This window comes from Pristiophorus japonicus, unplaced genomic scaffold, assembly GCF_044704955.1.
Source record: "Pristiophorus japonicus isolate sPriJap1 unplaced genomic scaffold, sPriJap1.hap1 HAP1_SCAFFOLD_934, whole genome shotgun sequence".
Classification (NCBI taxonomy): Eukaryota; Metazoa; Chordata; class Chondrichthyes; family Pristiophoridae; genus Pristiophorus; species Pristiophorus japonicus.
In genome coordinates, this window is record NW_027254862.1 from 35,533 (window position 1) to 49,622 (window position 14,090).

A 14,090-nucleotide genomic window follows, 5' to 3' on the forward strand; every position below is an offset into this window, starting at 1 on the left:
CGGCCTTTCTCGCACTCTCTCTCGCGCTCGGTCTCTCTCACGCTCAGTCTCTCGCGCTCGGTCTCTCGCGCTCTGTCTCTCGCGCTCGGTCTCTCTTGCGCTCGGTCTCTCTCGTGCTCGGTCTATCTTGCGCTCAGTGTCTCGCGCTCGGTCTCTCTCGTGCTCTGCCTCTCGCACTCGGTCTCTCTCGCGCTCGGTCTCTCTCGCGCTCGGTCTCTCGCGCTCGGTCTCTCTCGTGCTCGGTCTCTCTCGCGCTCGGTCTCTCTTGCGATCAGTCTCTCGCGCTTGGTCTCTCTCGTGCTCTGCCTCTCGCGCTCTGTCTCTCTCGTGCTCGGTCTTTCTCGCGCTCAGTCTCTCTCGCGCTCGGTCTCTCTCGTGCTCGGTCTCTCTCGCGCTCTGTCTCTCTCGCGCTCGGTCTCTCTCGTGCTCGGTCTCTCTCGCGCTCAGTCTCTCTCGCGCTCTGTCTCTCTCGCGCTCGGTCTCTCTCGTGCTCGGTCTCTCTCGCGCTTGGTCTCTCTCGCGCTCTGTCTCTCTCGCGCTCGGTCTCTCGCCCTCGGTCTCTCGCGCTCGGCCTTTCTCGCGCTCAGTCTCCCGCGCTCGGTCTCTCTCGCGCTCGGTCTCTCTCGCGCTCAGTCTCTCGCACTCAGTCTCTCTCGCGCTCGGTCTCTCTCGCGCTCTCTCTCTCCCGCTCGGCCTTTCTCGCGCTCAGTCTCTCGCGCTCGGTCTCTCTCGCACTCAGTCTCTCTCGCGCTCTGCCTCTCGCGCTCAGTCTCTCGCGCTCGGTCTCTCTCGCGCTCAGCCTCTCGCGCTCAGTCTCTCGCGCTCAGTCTCTCGCGCTCAGTCTCTCTCGCGCTGGGTCTCTCTCGCGCTCAGTTTCTCGCGCTCGGCCTCTCTCGCGCTCAGTTTCTCGCGCTCGGTCTCTCTCGCGCTCTCTCTCGCGCTCGGCCTTTCTCGCGCTCGGTCTCTCTCGCGCTCTCTCTCTCGCGCTCGGCCTTTCTCGCGCTCTGTCTCTCGCGCTCTGGCTCTCTCGCGCTCGGTCTCTCTCGCGCTCTCTCTCTCGCGCTCGGCCTTTCTCGCGCTCGACTCTCTCGCGCTCTCTCTCTCGCGCTCGGCCTTTCTCGCGCTCTGTCTCTCGCGCTCGGTCTCTCTCGCGCTCAGTCTCTCGCGCTCGGTCTCTCTCGTGCTCTGTCTCTCGCCCTCAGTCTCTCTCGCGCTCAGTCTCTCGCGCTCGGTCTCTCTCGCGCCGATCTCTCTCGCGCTCAGTCTCTCTCGTGCTCTGTCTCTCGCGCTCGGTCTCTCTAGCGCTCAGTCTCTCACGCTCGGTCTCTCTCGCGCTCTGTCTCTCTCGCGCTCAGTCTCTCACGCTCGGTCTCTCTCGCGCTCAGTCTCTCCCGCTCAGTCTCGTCCTCAGTCTCTCTCGCGCTCAGTCTCTCACGCTCGGTCTCTCACGCTCGGTCTCTCTCGCGCTCAGTCTCTCACGCTCGGTCTCTCTCGCGCTCAGTCTCTCCCGCTCAGTCTCGTCCTCAGTCTCTCTCGCGCTCAGTCTCTCACGCTCGGTCTCTCACGCTCAGTCTCTCTCGCGCTCAGTCTCTCGCGCTCGGTCTCTCTCGCGCTCGATCTCTCTCGCGCTCAGTCTCTCTCGCGCTCAGTCTCTCGCGCTCGGTCTCTCTCGCACTCAGTCTCTCTCGCGCTCTGCCTCTCGCGCTCAGTCTCTCGCGCTCGGTCTCTCTCGCGCTCAGCCTCTCGCGCTCAGTCTCTCGCGCTCAGTCTCTCGCGCTCAGTCTCTCTCGCGCTGGGTCTCTCTCGCGCTCAGTTTCTCGCGCTCGGTCTCTCTCGCGCTCAGTTTCTCGCGCTCGGTCTCTCTCGCGCTCTCTCTCTCGCGCTCGGCCTTTCTCGCGCTCGGTCTCTCTCGCGCTCTCTCTCTCGCGCTTGGCCTTTCTCGCGCTCTGTCTCTCGCGCTCTGTCTCTCTCGCGCTCGGTCTCTCTCGCGCTCTCTCTCTCGCGCTCGGCCTTTCTCGCGCTCGACTCTCTCGCGCTCTCTCTCTCGCGCTCGGCCTTTCTCGCGCTCTGTCTCTCGCGCTCGGTCTCTCTCGCGCTCAGTCTCTCGAGCTCGGTCTCTCTCGTGCTCTGTCTCTCGCCCTCAGTCTCTCTCGCGCTCAGTCTCTCGCGCTCGGTCTCTCTCGCGCTCGATCTCTCTCGCGCTCAGTCTCTCTCGTGCTCTGTCTCTCGCGCTCGGTCTCTCTCGCGCTCTGTCTCTCTCGCGCTCAGTCTCTCACGCTCGGTCTCTCTCGCGCTCAGTCTCTCACGCTCGGTCTCTCTCGCGCTCAGTCTCTCCCGCTCAGTCTCGTCCTCAGTCTCTCTCGCGCTCAGTCTCTCACGCTCGGTCTCTCTCGCGCTCAGTCTCTCACGCTCGGTCTCTCTCGCGCTCAGTCTCTCCCGCTCAGTCTCGTCCTCAGTCTCTCTCGCGCTCGGTCTCTCACGCTCGGTCTCTCTCGCGCTCAGTCTCTCACGCTCGGTCTCTCTCGCGCTCAGTCTCTCGTGCTCGGTCTCTCACGCTCGGTCTCTCTCGCGCTCAGTCTCTCGCCCTCGGTCTCTCCCGCGCTCAGTCTCTCGCCCTCAGTCTCTCACGCTCAGTCTCTCTCGTGCTCTGTCTCTCGCGCTCGGTCTCTCTCGCGCTCGGTCTCTCACGCTCGGTCTCTCTCACGCTCAGTCTCTCGCCCTCAGTCTCTCTCGCGCTCAGTCTCTCGCCCTCGGTCTCTCTCGCGCTCAGTCTCTCGCCCTCGGTCTCTCTCGCGCTCAGTCTCTCGCGCTCAGTCTCTCGCGCTCGGTCTCTCACGCTCGGTCTCTCTCGCGCTCGGTCTCTCTCACGCTCAGTGTCTCGCCCTCGGTCTCTCTCGCGCACAGTCTCTCGCCCTCAGTCTCTCTCGCGCTCAGTCTCTCGCCCTCGGTCTCTCTCGTGCTCGGTCTCTCACACTCGGTCTCTCTCGCGCTCAGTCTCTCGCCCTCAGTCTCTCTCGTGCTCGGTCTCTCACGCTCGGTCTCTCTCGCTCGGTCTCTCTCGCGCACAGTCTCTCGCCCTCAGTCTCTCTCGCGCTCAGTCTCTCACGCTCAGTCTCTCTCGTGCTCGGTCTCTCACGCTCGGTCTCTCACGCTCGGTCTCTCACGCTCGGTCTCTCGCCCTCAGTCTCTCTCGTGCTCGGTCTCTCACGCTCGGTCTCTCACGCTCGGTCTCTCACGCTCGGTCTCTCTCGCTCGGTCTCTCTCGCGCTCAGTCTCTCGCCCTCAGTCTCTCTCGTGCTCGGTCTCTCACGCTCAGTCTCTCTCGTGCTCGGTCTCTCACGCTCGGTCTCTCTCGCTCGGTCTCTCTCGCGCTCAGTCTCTCGCCCTCAGTCTCTCTCGTGCTCGGTCTCTCACGCTCGGTCTCTCACGCTCGGTCTCTCTCGCGCTCGGTCTCTCACGCTCGGTCTCTCACGCTCGGTCTCTCTCACGCTCGGTCTCTCATGCTCGGTCTCTCACGCTCGGTCTCTCGCCCTCAGTCTCTCACGCTCGGTCTCTCTCACGCTCGGTCTCTCTCGCGCTCGGTCTCTCACGCTCGGTCTCTCGCCCTCAGTCTCTCACGCTCGGTCTCTCGCGCTCAGTCTCTCGCCCTCAGTCTCTCACGCTCGGTCTCTCTCGCTCGGTCTCTCTCGCGCTCAGTCTCTCGCCCTCAGTCTCTCTCGTGCTCGGTCTCTCACGCTCGGTCTCTCTCGCGCTCGGTCTCTCACGCTCGGTCTCTCACGCTCGGTCTCTCTCACGCTCGGTCTCTCTCGCGCTCGGTCTCTCACGCTCGGTCTCTCTCGCGCTCGGTCTCTCTCGCGCTCGGTCTCTCACGCTCGGTCTCTCACGCTCGGTCTCTCTCACGCTCGGTCTCTCTCGCGCTCGGTCTCTCACGCTCGGTCTCTCTCGCGCTCGATCTCTCACGCTCGGTCTCTCACGCTCGGTCTCTCTCGGGCTCGGTCTCTCACGCTCGGTCTCTCACGCTCGGTCTCTCACGCTCGGTCTCTCTCGCTCGGTCTCTCTCGCGCTCAGTCTCTCGCCCTCAGTCTCTCTCGTGCTCGGTCTCTCACGCTCAGTCTCTCTCGTGCTCGGTCTCTCACGCTCGGTCTCTCTCGCTCGGTCTCTCTCGTGCTCAGTCTCTCGCCCTCAGTCTCTCTCGTGCTCGGTCTCTCACGCTCGGTCTCTCACGCTCGGTCTCTCTCGCGCTCGGTCTCTCACGCTCGGTCTCTCACGCTCGGTCTCTCTCACGCTCGGTCTCTCATGCTCGGTCTCTCACGCTCGGTCTCTCGCCCTCAGTCTCTCACGCTCGGTCTCTCTCACGCTCGGTCTCTCTCGCGCTCGGTCTCTCACGCTCGGTCTCTCGCCCTCAGTCTCTCACGCTCGGTCTCTCGCGCTCAGTCTCTCGCCCTCAGTCTCTCACGCTCGGTCTCTCTCGCTCGGTCTCTCTCGCGCTCAGTCTCTCGCCCTCAGTCTCTCTCGTGCTCGGTCTCTCACGCTCGGTCTCTCTCGCGCTCGGTCTCTCACGCTCGGTCTCTCACGCTCGGTCTCTCTCACGCTCGGTCTCTCTCGCGCTCGGTCTCTCACGCTCGGTCTCTCTCGCGCTCGGTCTCTCTCGCGCTCGGTCTCTCACGCTCGGTCTCTCACGCTCGGTCTCTCTCACGCTCGGTCTCTCTCGCGCTCGGTCTCTCACGCTCGGTCTCTCTCGCGCTCGATCTCTCACGCTCGGTCTCTCACGCTCGGTCTCTCTCGGGCTCGGTCTCTCACGCTCGGTCTCTCACGCTCGGTCTCTCACGCTCGGTCTCTCTCACGCTCGGTCTCTCACGCTCGGTCTCTCACGCTCGGTCTCTCGCCCTCAGTCTCTCACGCTCGGTCTCTCTCACGCTCGGTCTCTCTCGCGCTCGGTCTCTCACGCTCGGTCTCTCGCCCTCAGTCTCTCACGCTCGGTCTCTCGCGCTCAGTCTCTCGCCCTCAGTCTCTCACGCTCGGTCTCTCTCGCTCGGTCTCTCTCGCGCTCAGTCTCTCGCCCTCAGTCACTCTCGCGCTCGGTCTCTCACGCTCGGTCTCTCTCGCGCTCGGTCTCTCACGCTCGGTCTCTCTCGCGCTCGGTCTCTCACGCTCGGTCTCTCACGCTCGGTCTCTCACGCTCGGTCTCTCTCGCGCTCGGTCTCTCACGCTCGGTCTCTCTCGCGCTCGGTCTCTCACGCTCGGTCTCTCTCGGGCTCGGTCTCTCACGCTCGGTCTCTCACGCTCGGTCTCTCTCACGCTCGGTCTCTCTCGCGCTCGGTCTCTCACGCTCGGTCTCTCTCGCGCTCGATCTCTCACGCTCGGTCTCTCACGCTCGGTCTCTCTCGGGCTCGGTCTCTCACGCTCGGTCTCTCACGCTCGGTCTCTCACGCTCGGTCTCTCTCACGCTCGGTCTCTCACGCTCGGTCTCTCACGCTCGGTCTCTCGCCCTCAGTCTCTCACGCTCGGTCTCTCTCACGCTCGGTCTCTCTCGCGCTCGGTCTCTCACGCTCGGTCTCTCGCCCTCAGTCTCTCACGCTCGGTCTCTCGCGCTCAGTCTCTCGCCCTCAGTCTCTCACGCTCGGTCTCTCTCGCTCGGTCTCTCTCGCGCTCAGTCTCTCGCCCTCAGTCTCTCTCGTGCTCGGTCTCTCACGCTCGGTCTCTCTCGCGCTCGGTCTCTCACGCTCGGTCTCTCACGCTCGGTCTCTCTCACGCTCGGTCTCTCTCGCGCTCGGTCTCTCACGCTCGGTCTCTCTCGCGCTCGGTCTCTCTCGCGCTCGGTCTCTCTCACGCTCGGTCACTCTCGCGCTCGGTCTCTCACGCTCGGTCTCTCTCGCGCTCGGTCTCTCACGCTCGGTCTCTCTCGCGCTCGGTCTCTCACGCTCGGTCTCTCACGCTCGGTCTCTCACGCTCGGTCTCTCTCGCGCTCGGTCTCTCACGCTCGGTCTCTCTCGGGCTCGGTCTCTCACGCTCGGTCTCTCTCGCGCTCGGTCTCTCTCACGCTCGGTCTCTCTCGCGCTCGGTCTCTCACGCTCGGTCTCTCTCGCGCTCGGTCTCTCTCGCGCTCGGTCTCTCACGCTCGGTCTCTCACGCTCGGTCTCTCTCGCGCTCGGTCTCTCACGCTCGGTCTCTCTCGCGCTCGGTCTCTCACGCTCGGTCTCTCACGCTCGGTCTCTCACGCTCGGTCTCTCTCGCGCTCGGTCTCTCACGCTCGGTCTCTCTCGCGCTCGGTCTCTCACGCTCGGTCTCTCTCGCTCGGTCTCTCACGCTCGGTCTCTCTCGCGCTCGGTCTCTCACGCTCGGTCTCTCTCGCTCGGTCTCTCACGCTCGGTCTCTCTCGCGCTCGGTCTCTCACGCTCGGTCTCTCGCGCTCGGTCTCTCACGCTCGGTCTCTCACGCTCGGTCTCTCTCGCGCTCGGTCTCTCACGCTCGGTCTCTCGCGCTCGGTCTCTCGCGCTCGGTCTCTCGCGCTCGGTCTCTCGCGCTCGGTCTCTCACGCTCGGTCTCTCGCGCTCGGTCTCTCTCGCGCTCGGTCTCTCGCGCTCGGTCTCTCTCGCGCTCGGTCTCTCGCCCTCGGTCTCTCGCGCTCGGTCTCTCTCGCGCTCAGTCTCTCGCACTCAGTCTCTCTCGCGCTCGGTCTCTCTCGCGCTCTCTCTCTCCCGCTCAGCCTTTCTCGCGCTCAGTCTCTCGCGCTCGGTCTCTCTCGCACTCAGTCTCTCTCGCGCTCTGCCTCTCGCGCTCAGTCTCTCGCGCTCGGTCTCTCTCGCGCTCAGCCTCTCGCGCTCAGTCTCTCGCGCTCAGTCTCTCGCGCTCAGTCTCTCTCGCGCTCGGTCTCTCTCGCGCTCAGTTTCTCGCGCTCGGTCTCTCTCGCGCTCTCTCTCTCGCGCTCGGCCTTTCTCGCGCTCGGTCTCTCTCGCGCTCTCTCTCTCGCGCTCGGCCTTTCTCGCGCTCTGTCTCTCGCGCTCTGTCTCTCTCGCGCTCGGTCTCTCTCGCGCTCTCTCTCTCGCGCTCGGCCTTTCTCTCGCTCGACTCTCTCGCGCTCTCTCTCTCGCGCTCGGCCTTTCTCGCGCTCTGTCTCTCGCGCTCGGTCTCTCTCGCGCTCAGTCTCTCGCGCTCGGTCTCTCTCGTGCTCTGTCTCTCGCCCTCAGTCTCTCTCGCACTCAGTCTCTCGCGCTCGGTCTCTCGCGCTCGGTCTCTCGCGCTCGATCTCTCTCGCGCTCAGTCTCTCTCGCGCTCAGTCTCTCACGCTCGGTCTCTCTCGCGCTCTGTCTCTCTCGCGCTCAGTCTCTCACGCTCGGTCTCTCTCGCGCTCAGTCTCTCACGCTCGGTCTCTCTCGCGCTCAGTCTCTCCCGCTCAGTCTCGTCCTCAGTCTCTCTCGCGCTCAGTCTCTCACGCTCGGTCTCTCACGCTCGGTCTCTCTCGCGCTCAGTCTCTCACGCTCGGTCTCTCTCGCGCTCAGTCTCTCCCGCTCAGTCTCGTCCTCAGTCTCTCTCGCGCTCAGTCTCTCACGCTCGGTCTCTCACGCTCAGTCTCTCTCGCGCTCAGTCTCTCGCGCTCGGTCTCTCTCGCGCTCGATCTCTCTCGCGCTCAGTCTCTCTCGCGCTCAGTCTCTCGCGCTCGGTCTCTCTTGCACTCAGTCTCTCTCGCGCTCTGCCTCTCGCGCTCAGTCTCTCGCGCTCGGTCTCTCTCGCGCTCAGCCTCTCGCGCTCAGTCTCTCGCGCTCAGTCTCTCTCGCGCTGGGTCTCTCTCGCGCTCAGTTTCTCGCGCTCGGTCGCTCTCGCGCTCAGTTTCTCGCGCTCGGTCTCTCTCGCGCTCTCTCTCTCGCGCTCGGCCTTTCTCGCGCTCGGTCTCTCTCGCGCTCTCTCGCGCTCGGCCTTTCTCGCGCTCTGTCTCTCGCGCTCTGACTCTCTCGCGCTCGGTCTCTCTCGCGCTCTCTCTCTCGCGCTCGGCCTTTCTCGCGCTCGACTCTCTCGCGCTCTCTCTCTCGCGCTCGGCCTTTCTCGCGCTCTGTCTCTCGCGCTCGGTCTCTCTCGCGCTCTGTCTCTCGCCCTCAGTCTCTCTCGCGCTCAGTCTCTCGCGCTCGGTCTCTCTCGTGCTCGGTCTCTCGCCCTCAGTCTCTCTCGCGCTCAGTCTCTCGCGCTCAGTCTCTCTCGCGCTCGATCTCTCTCGCGCTCAGTCTCTCTCGTGCTCTGTCTCTCGCGCTCGGTCTCTCTCGTGCTCTGTCTCTCGCCCTCAGTCTCTCTCGCGCTCAGTCTCTCGCGCTCGGTCTCTCTCGCGCTCGATCTCTCTCGCGCTCAGTCTCTCTCGTGCTCTGTCTCTCGCGCTCAGTCTCTCTCGCGCTCTGTCTCTCGCCCTCAGTCTCTCTCGCGCTCAGTCTCTCGCGCTCGGTCTCTCTCGTGCTCTGTCTCTCGCCCTCAGTCTCTCTCGCGCTCAGTCTCTCACGCTCGGTCTCTCTCGCGCTCGGTCTCTCGCCCTCGGTCTCTCGCGCTCGGTCTCTCTCGCGCTCAGTCTCTCGCACTCAGTCTCTCTCGCGCTCGGTCTCTCGCGCTCAGTCTCTCGCGCTCGGTCTCTCTCGCGCTCAGCCTCTCGCGCTCAGTCTCTCGCGCTCAGTCTCTCGCGCTCAGTCTCTCTCGCGCTCGGTCTCTCTCGCGCTCAGTTTCTCGCGCTCGGTCTCTCTCGCGCTCTCTCTCTCGCGCTCGGCCTTTCTCGCGCTCGGTCTCTCTCGCGCTCTCTCTCTCGCGCTCGGCCTTTCTCGCGCTCTGTCTCTCGCGCTCTGTCTCTCTCGCGCTCGGTCTCTCTCGCGCTCTCTCTCTCGCGCTCGGCCTTTCTCTCGCTCGACTCTCTCGCGCTCTCTCTCTCGCGCTCGGCCTTTCTCGCGCTCTGTCTCTCGCGCTCGGTCTCTCTCGCGCTCAGTCTCTCGCGCTCGGTCTCTCTCGTGCTCTGTCTCTCGCCCTCAGTCTCTCTCGCACTCAGTCTCTCGCGCTCGGTCTCTCGCGCTCGGTCTCTCGCGCTCGATCTCTCTCGCGCTCAGTCTCTCTCGCGCTCAGTCTCTCACGCTCGGTCTCTCTCGCGCTCTGTCTCTCTCGCGCTCAGTCTCTCACGCTCGGTCTCTCTCGCGCTCAGTCTCTCACGCTCGGTCTCTCTCGCGCTCAGTCTCTCCCGCTCAGTCTCGTCCTCAGTCTCTCTCGCGCTCAGTCTCTCACGCTCGGTCTCTCACGCTCGGTCTCTCTCGCGCTCAGTCTCTCACGCTCGGTCTCTCTCGCGCTCAGTCTCTCCCGCTCAGTCTCGTCCTCAGTCTCTCTCGCGCTCAGTCTCTCACGCTCGGTCTCTCACGCTCAGTCTCTCTCGCGCTCAGTCTCTCGCGCTCGGTCTCTCTCGCGCTCGATCTCTCTCGCGCTCAGTCTCTCTCGCGCTCAGTCTCTCGCGCTCGGTCTCTCTTGCACTCAGTCTCTCTCGCGCTCTGCCTCTCGCGCTCAGTCTCTCGCGCTCGGTCTCTCTCGCGCTCAGCCTCTCGCGCTCAGTCTCTCGCGCTCAGTCTCTCTCGCGCTGGGTCTCTCTCGCGCTCAGTTTCTCGCGCTCGGTCGCTCTCGCGCTCAGTTTCTCGCGCTCGGTCTCTCTCGCGCTCTCTCTCTCGCGCTCGGCCTTTCTCGCGCTCGGTCTCTCTCGCGCTCTCTCGCGCTCGGCCTTTCTCGCGCTCTGTCTCTCGCGCTCTGACTCTCTCGCGCTCGGTCTCTCTCGCGCTCTCTCTCTCGCGCTCGGCCTTTCTCGCGCTCGACTCTCTCGCGCTCTCTCTCTCGCGCTCGGCCTTTCTCGCGCTCTGTCTCTCGCGCTCGGTCTCTCTCGCGCTCTGTCTCTCGCCCTCAGTCTCTCTCGCGCTCAGTCTCTCGCGCTCGGTCTCTCTCGTGCTCGGTCTCTCGCCCTCAGTCTCTCTCGCGCTCAGTCTCTCGCGCTCAGTCTCTCTCGCGCTCGATCTCTCTCGCGCTCAGTCTCTCTCGTGCTCTGTCTCTCGCGCTCGGTCTCTCTCGTGCTCTGTCTCTCGCCCTCAGTCTCTCTCGCGCTCAGTCTCTCGCGCTCGGTCTCTCTCGCGCTCGATCTCTCTCGCGCTCAGTCTCTCTCGTGCTCTGTCTCTCGCGCTCAGTCTCTCTCGCGCTCTGTCTCTCGCCCTCAGTCTCTCTCGCGCTCAGTCTCTCGCGCTCGGTCTCTCTCGTGCTCTGTCTCTCGCCCTCAGTCTCTCTCGCGCTCAGTCTCTCACGCTCGGTCTCTCTCGCGCTCGGTCTCTCGCCCTCGGTCTCTCGCGCTCGGTCTCTCTCGCGCTCAGTCTCTCGCACTCAGTCTCTCTCGCGCTCGGTCTCTCTCGCGCTCTCTCTCTCCCGCTCAGCCTTTCTCGCGCTCAGTCTCTCGCGCTCGGTCTCTCTCGCACTCAGTCTCTCTCGCGCTCTGCCTCTCGCGCTCAGTCTCTCGCGCTCGGTCTCTCTCGCGCTCAGTCTCTCGCGCTCAGTCTCTCTCGCGCTCGGTCTCTCTCGCGCTCAGTTTCTCGCGCTCGGTCTCTCTCGCGCTCTCTCTCTCGCGCTCGGCCTTTCTCGCGCTCGGTCTCTCTCGCGCTCTCTCTCTCGCGCTCGGCCTTTCTCGCGCTCTGTCTCTCGCGCTCTGTCTCTCTCGCGCTCGGTCTCTCTCGCGCTCTCTCTCTCGCGCTCGGCCTTTCTCTCGCTCGACTCTCGCGCTCTCTCTCTCGCGCTCGGCCTTTCTCGCGCTCTGTCTCTCGCGCTCGGTCTCTCTCGCGCTCAGTCTCTCGCGCTCGGTCTCTCTTGTGCTCTGTCTCTCGCCCTCAATCTCTCTCGCACTCAGTCTCTCGCGCTCGGTCTCTCTCGCGCTCGATCTCTCTCGCGCTCAGTCTCTCTCGCGCTCAGTCTCTCACGCTCGGTCTCTCTCGCGCTCTGTCTCTCTCGCGCTCAGTCTCTCACGCTCGGTCTCTCTCGCGCTCAGTCTCTCACGCTCGGTCTCTCTCGCGCTCAGTCTCTCCCGCTCAGTCTCGTCCTCAGTCTCTCTCGCGCTCAGTCTCTCACGCTCGGTCTCTCACGCTCGGTCTCTCTCGCGCTCAGTCTCTCACGCTCGGTCTCTCTCGCGCTCAGTCTCTCCCGCTCAGTCTCGTCCTCAGTCTCTCTCGCGCTCAGTCTCTCACGCTCGGTCTCTCACGCTCAGTCTCTCTCGCGCTCAGTCTCTCGCGCTCGGTCTCTCTCGCGCTCGATCTCTCTCGCGCTCAGTCTCTCTCGCGCTCAGTCTCTCGCGCTCGGTCTCTCTCGCACTCAGTCTCTCTCGCGCTCTGCCTCTCGCGCTCAGTCTCTCGCGCTCGGTCTCTCTCGCGCTCAGCCTCTCGCGCTCAGTCTCTCGCGCTCAGTCTCTCTCGCGCTGGGTCTCTCTCGCGCTCAGTTTCTCGCGCTCGGTCGCTCTCGCGCTCAGTTTCTCGCGCTCGGTCTCTCTCGCGCTCTCTCTCTCGCGCTCGGCCTTTCTCGCGCTCGGTCTCTCTCGCGCTCTCTCTCTCGCGCTCGGCCTTTCTCGCGCTCTGTCTCTCGCGCTCTGACTCTCTCGCGCTCGGTCTCTCTCGCGCTCGGTCTCTCTCACACGTGGTCTCTCTCGCGCTCGGTCTCTCTCACACGTGGTCTCTCTCGCGCTCTCTCTCGTGCTCTGTCTCTCTCGCGCTGGGTCTCTCTCGCGCTCTGTCTCTCGCCCTCAGTCTCTCTCGCGCTCAGTCTCTCGCGCTCGGTCTCTCTCGTGCTCGGTCTCTCGCCCTCAGTCTCTCTCGCGCTCAGTCTCTCGCGCTCAGTCTCTCTCGCGCTCGATCTCTCTCGCGCTCAGTCTCTCTCGTGCTCTGTCTCTCGCGCTCGGTCTCTCTCGTGCTCTGTCTCTCGCCCTCAGTCTCTCTCGCGCTCAGTCTCTCGCGCTCGGTCTCTCTCGCGCTCGATCTCTCTCGCGCTCAGTCTCTCTCGTGCTCTGTCTCTCGCGCTCGGTCTCTCTCGCGCTCTGTCTCTCGCCCTCAGTCTCTCTCGCGCTCAGTCTCTCGCGCTCGGTCTCTCTCGTGCTCTGTCTCTCGCCCTCAGTCTCTCTCGCGCTCAGTCTCTCGCGCTCGGTCTCTCTCGCGCTCGATCTCTCTCGCGCTCAGTCTCTCTCGTGCTCTGTCTCTCGCGCTCGGTCTCTCTCGCGCTCAGTCTCTCACGCTCGGTCTCTCTCGCGCTCTGTCTCTCTCGCGCTCAGTCTCTCACGCTCGGTCTCTCTCGCGCTCAGTCTCTCACGCTCGGTCTCTCTCGCGCTCAGTCTCTCCCGCTCAGTCTCGTCTTCAGTCTCTCTCGCGCTCAGTCTCTCGCGCTCGGTCTCTCTCGCGCTCAGTCTCTCCCGCTCAGTCTCGTCCTCAGTCTCTCTCGCGCTCGGTCTCTCACGCTCGGTCTCTCTCGCGCTCAGTCTCTCACGCTCGGTCTCTCTCGCGCTCGGTCTCTCGTGCTCGGTCTCTCACGCTCGGTCTCTCTCGCGCTCAGTCTCTCGCCCTCGGTCTCTCCCGCGCTCAGTCTCTCGCCCTCAGTCTCTCGCGCTCAGTCTCTCTCGTGCTCTGTCTCTCGCGCTCGGTCTCTCTCGCGCTCGGTCTCTCACGCTCGGTCTCTCTCACGCTCGGTCTCTCGCCCTCGGTCTCTCTCACGCTCAGTCTCTCGCCCTCGGTCTCTCTCGCGCTCAGTCTCTCGCGCTCAGTCTCTCGCGCTCGGTCTCTCACGCTCGGTCTCTCTCGCGCTCGGTCTCTCTCACGCTCAGTCTCTCGCCCTCGGTCTCTCTCGCGCTCAGTCTCTCGCGCTCAGTCTCTCGCGCTCAGTGTCTCGCCCTCGGTCTCTCTCGCGCACAGTCTCTCGCCCTCAGTCTCTCTCGCGCTCAGTCTCTCGCCCTCGGTCTCTCTCGTGCTCGGTCTCTCACGCTCGGTCTCTCACGCTCAGTCTCTCGCGCTCAGTCTCTCGCCCTCAGTCTCTCGTGCTCGGTCTCTCTCGTGCTCGGTCTCTCACGCTCGGTCTCTCTCGCGCTCAGTCTCTCGCCCTCGGTCTCTCTCGCGCTCAGTCTCTCGCCCTCAGTTTCTCTCGCGCTCTGTCTCTCTCGCGCTCGGTCTCTCAGGCTCGGTCTCTCACGCTCGGTCTCTCTCGCGCTCGGTCTCTCACGCTCGGTCTCTCTCATGCTCGGTCTCTCACGCTCGGTCTCTCTCGTGCTCGGTCTCTCACGCTCGGTCTCTCTCGCGCTCGGTCTCTCTCGTGCTCGGTCTCTCACGCTCGGTCTCTCTCGCGCTCGGTCTCTCACGCTCGGTCTCTCACGCTCGGTCTCTCTCGCGCTCGGTCTCTCACGCTCGGTCTCTCTCGCGCTCGGTCTCTCTCGCGCTCGGTCTCTCACGCTCGGTCTCTCACGCTCGGTCTCTCTCACGCTCGGTCTCTCTCACGCTCGGTCTCTCACGCTCGGTCTCTCTCACGCTCGGTCTCTCTCACGCTCGGTCTCTCACGCTCGGTCTCTCTCACGCTCGGTCTCTCACGCTCGGTCTCTCTCACGCTCGGTCTCTCTCACGCTCGGTCTCTCACGCTCGGTCTCTCTCACGCTCGGTCTCTCACGCTCGGTCTCTCTCACGCTCGGTCTCTCACCCTAGGTCTCTCTCACGCTCGGTCTCTCACGCTCGGTCTCTCTCACGCTCGGTCTCTCTCACGCTCGGCCTCTCACGCTCGGTCTCTCTCACGCTCGGTCTCTCACGCTCGGTCTCTCTCGTGCTCGGTCTCTCACGCTCGGTCTCTCTCACGCTCGGTCTCTCTCACGCTCGGTCTCTCACGCTCGGTCTCTCACGCTCGGTCTCTCTCACGCTCGGTCTCTCGCGCTCGGTCTCTCACGCTCGGTCTCTCTCGCGCTCGGTCTCTCACGCTCGGTCTCTCTCGCGCTCGGTCTCTCACGCTCGGTCTCTCTCGCGCTCGGTCTCTCACGCTCGGTCTCTCTCGCGCTCGGTCTCTCACGCTCGGTCTCTCGCGCTCGGTCTCTCTCGTGCTCG